The sequence below is a fragment of the Nannospalax galili genome, unplaced genomic scaffold, assembly GCF_000622305.1.
Source record: "Nannospalax galili isolate Female #2095 unplaced genomic scaffold, S.galili_v1.0 scaffold1241, whole genome shotgun sequence".
Taxonomy (NCBI): Eukaryota; Metazoa; Chordata; class Mammalia; order Rodentia; family Spalacidae; genus Nannospalax; species Nannospalax galili.
In genome coordinates, this window is record NW_008343658.1 from 12,226 (window position 1) to 17,322 (window position 5,097).

The window sequence follows — 5,097 nt, forward strand, 5'->3', positions numbered from 1 at the left end:
TTCCAGCCTGTGAAGCTGAAAGAAAAATGAGGAAGAACCCAATAGAGGGATGCTTTTGGAAGCCCTTGTCAAGAAACTCCAGTGGACTCTCATATGAACATTTGAAAATTGCCCTGTTCTTTTTGTCCAGATGTACTCTAAGGGAGGAATCTACTGATAACTAGAAAGGAGAACAAGGTTGTGGGCCAAGGTTGTGGCCCCGGCTGTGAGCCAAGGTTGTGGGCCAAGGTTGTGGGCCCCAGCTGTGAGCCAAGGTTGTGGGCCAGGCTGTTGGCCCCAGCTCTGAGCCAAGGTTGTGGGCCAAGGCTGTTGGCCCCAGCTGTGAGCCAAGGTTGTGGACTGAATGGAAAGGTTACCAACTCAGGTCTGCCAGCCGCCCGGGAAATGGCTGAGCCTCAGGCTCCCAACATAAAGAAAAGTAGCTAGTTTCTTGGCTAAAAGTCAAAATATGTTTGGGCATGTTAGCAACATACTCTGTTCCAAAGGCCAAAAATGTCAAAAGTATTTGGGAGCTTGTATATAATCTTTAAAAGATTTTAGGGTTACCTCTTCTGAGGGGGGAATGTTGGAGGGGAGGGCGTGGGCATGGATTTAATCAAGATACCTTATATACCTGTTTGAAAGTCTCAATATAGTTTTTATAAAAGTTAAAAAAACCTAGAAAGAAAAACAAAAAAAAATAATATTACAGATTATTTTATAAAGCCTTCTTTCTGAACAAGATAACATATCATAATTTCCTGTTAGCTCATTTACATAATTTTAGACATCATTTTTAAATTGCATCTAGAATAAAATATGATGTAATCCATGGAGAACTGACTCCACATGGTGTTTGTAAGTTTCTTAGTATTGTTGAAGGCAGTACCTTGGCCCACACACTAAGCTGTTTGCAAGTGAATCTCAAAATCACAAAGGCCTGCCATCTCAGGGGTCCATGCAGCCTCATGACATAGCTGGTACCTATTCAAGTTGTGTAGCAACTTGTCACTCTGGGTCTCAGCGTGGAGCAGAGCAGCTCTTCAGGGCAAGTTTGTTCTAGCTGACATGAAGGCTAGGGGAAGGATTTTAGAGTCTCTTGGCCACCAAGGCTGATGTAAGTTGGTCTATACATAAATCTAACAGGCGCAAAGTTGTGTTCGATCTCAGAAAAAGGAGTGCTGCTCTAGGTTCATTTACAAGACGATAATGATTCAAGCCTCCGAATTCATCTTTATTGCTTCTTTCTTTCTAATTATTATTTATTCAATCTGTTAGTTCTCATTTTAAATATTTCTAAAAAAATCTTACTTTTCCCATTTTTTATTACTAGGCTTCATCTTGGTTCTTTAACTTCTATTACCTGGACCCATCAATGTTCTTGTGGCCAAATACTTAAGGGAGATTATTTAAAGGAAACAAAGCAAAGCCATGTTCAGGGGGCACAGACTAGGGCATGCAATATCCCTCCACGGTCTGCTCTTCAGTTCTTACATTCAGGCTCCTTCCCTGAGCTTCTGCCCTGCTCCCTCGCATGACCTGCCAGCTCTAAGGTGAAATAACTTGGGGAGCCCTTCCCTCCCCAAGTTGGTTTTAGTCCACAGCGGTTTATCACATTGAGAGAAACCAAACTAAGACAATCCATTTTATCTGTGCTGCCACAGGATTTCCACCCACATTTTAGAGTGGGCCCCTCTTCAAATAATACAATCAAGAAAGTCCCTCAGAGGAGAGTCTAGCCATTTCCATTTTAGTTAATTCCAGATCCAGTCATGCTGACAACAGTGGTTAGCCTTCGCAAGTTTGGATCATTATCATCTTGTAAATGAACCTAGAACATCAGAAATTTGTGATACTCTAAGCTAGAGAGATAGATCAGTGGGTGATACCTGAGTTTGACCCCTGGAATCCATGTAAAACTGGAAAGCAAGAACTAGCTCAACAAAGTTGTACTCTAGCCCCATACCTGTTCTGTTGTGCACACCCAAAACCCTCCTCAATAATAGTAATATAAAATGATAAAAATACACATCAATATATCAGTATTTATTTGGTATGTTTTTGCTGCCTTTTAGATATTTTTGATATACATTTGAAGTAGCTTTTACTTCTTATTGTCTGAAATAAACATGAAAATGTAGCTTATATTCATGAAATATTTTCCTTGACAGTCCAGGGATGTTTTCTATCCCCATCCTAGTTCTCAGTTGATAATGTGATGCAAGATATATAAATAAAGACAACTATGAAAATAATGGAAATTATTATTAACATTGCTTGTTTTACTTGAAATGCTTTAGGTATGGGTGAATGAAACAAAATCTATGAATTTTGAAATCATATTTATTCTTGAAAATCTGAATTCCGAAGAGGATAGTGGTGTCAATGGTATCAGAAACTTGTAAACGACAAATCCAGTGAATAAACCCAGGCAACCTCACTGGCGCACTCACACACTTCAGAAACATCCTAATCATATAACTGATGCTCCTGGATCAAAGTGGCGGTGCAGGTGATTGACATCTGCTGAAAAGCAGTCAGTTATCACCTACCAACTCAGCCTTTTACAGAAGTGGGTGGTAGGGAAACTCTTTGCTTTGTATAAGGTACTCCAAATAGGAAATTAAAGTTTTGCAGGAAAAGTAGTGAACTATACTTTTTAATCTGTTCAGGGGACTCTGTGGTGTATATATTTTTTTATTCCATTACTGTAATTCAGCATTTGTGCATGCTGAATAACCTTGAACCTTGCGGATAAATCTCATTGTTAATGGTCAACAAACTCTGTTTAGAACAAATTGATATCCACATAATAACTCATGGAACAAAAGTTCCAAAGTGAATACTTTAATAGTAGAAAACCAAAATAATTTCTTTAAAATTCAAGATCAAAGAAAATATTTCTGTTCTTGTCACTTTAATTCATCATACAATTGAAAATTATAGCACAATTAAAACAAGAATAAAACATTCAATAATAAACGTATAGTTATCTCTATAAACCACATGAATTCATACGTAAAAAATACTTGAATACGTACATGCAGACACATACACACATGTGCACACAGATACACAATAAAACTGATAAATCAAGAATCAGGAACGGGTAAAAAGTACTTGCCATTCAAGATTGATGCCTGAGCTCAATCTCCAGAACCTACGTAAAACCAGATGCTGTGTCTCACATTGTAATCCCAGCACTTCTCTGATGAGATGGAAGGGGAGAATCTCCCAGAAGCTCATGAGCTAGCTATCCTGGAATACACAGCACAACTGCATAAACAAGAGAGACTCTGCCTCAACAAGGCAAGAACCAGATCCTGAAAGATGTACTCTGATTTCTACTCACACATTGTGGTTGTAAGATACAAAGTCAAAATACCAAACTCAAGTACAAGCTGAACATCAGTGCACAGGACTGTAATCTCTGCTACATGAGAGGCTGTGATAGGAGGCTCAAGGCCAGCTTAGACATTAGTGGGAGAGTATGCTTCAAAATAAAATGTAAAATAAAGGTTGGGGATACAGTTCAGTGACAAAGTGCTTACTTAGCAGGTATGAGACTTATGTTAAATCCCAAGTACTACACACAAACAAAATCTCATGAAAACAAAGTAAATAATCTTATTTACATTACAGGAAAAAGGAAAATAATTAAAAATAACTATGTCAGGAAATTAAAGATCTCTTCTTTGAAAACTGTTAGTTAAGCACTGATAAATGAATTAAAGGGAACAAGCAAACAGTATTATGTGTTCATGAACTGAAAGTTAAAACATTAAATTGTTATGGATTGCCAAAAGACATCCCCCCATAGTGAAATTAATCTTAAGAAACAAGAAAACTAGAGTCATCATTCTTCATGATTTCAGAAGACATTAGAAACTTACTGCAATTATAACATTGTAGTGTTGAATAGAATAAAGAGCTCATAAATTCGCTCATCTCTGTTCAGAGAAGTGATCTTTTAAATTATCTATTTATATGTATTTTTAATTACATGGTGTGTGTGTGTGTGTGTATGTGTGTGTGTGTAGGTTTGTGCATATGATTGCAAGTACATGTGGAGGTCAGATTAGGGAGTCAGATCCCATGGAGCTGGAGTTACAGAAAGTTGTAGGCTGCCTGTCTTGGTGCTGGGAGCTGAATTCATGTCTTCTGCAAGAACAGTATATGCCATCTCTCTAGCCCAACAGACAAGTGATCATTGACCTGGCACTAAGGACTGCGGATTCCCAATGGGAAGTGAAAGCTTCTACAGTGAGTAGATCGGTGAAATCTGGTTATCTACATTCACATGAAAATCGACAAAACTTGGTAGTTACCCTACACTATGCACAAGAATAGGCATAAATAGATTAAAGACACATAAGACCTGGAACAATAAACTTTCTAGTAGAAAATATATGGAGACAGCTTCATGGTAGAACGCTGCCTGGCAGTGTTTGTTTTCCTATGACACAAAACCTCAGATGACAAATTAAAAATAATCAAGCAAAGGAAACAATAGAATGAGAACCAACCCATGGAATGGACGGATACAGTCCTAACTCAAATCCCTGATGAAAGGTGAATATCCAAAGCATGCATGGCGGTCCCATCAACTCCACAGAAACAGAATATAATGCAATTGAAAAATCTGGGCAAAGATCCTGAACGTGTATTTCCCAAATAGTAGGTACAGTCACCACATCGCAACATTATTTGATATCCCTAAAAGGCACAGTGAGAACTAAGCCTTGTGGCATGTGCCTGTAATCCCAGCACTTGGGAGACTGAAGCAGAGGGATCACAAGTTCCAGGCAAGCCTGGGAGTCATAACAAGACCAGTCTTTATAAAAAACCACAAGTGCCACTGACCCCAAACTAACTTGGATCTGGGCAGCAAGAGGGCCTACATGGTGGCCTCTGGATCCTATATCATGGAAGGAGAAAACCGACTTCCACAAGTTGTCCTCAGACCTCCACACATGTTCTATGTTCATGTGTATACCTACAACTCCTACACATATATAAATTAAATAAATAAATAAATAAATAATTCATAAGTGAAAATCAAGCTTCTAGATGATCCAGTAACCACAGTTTTCAATATATATTCAGAAGAATTCACAC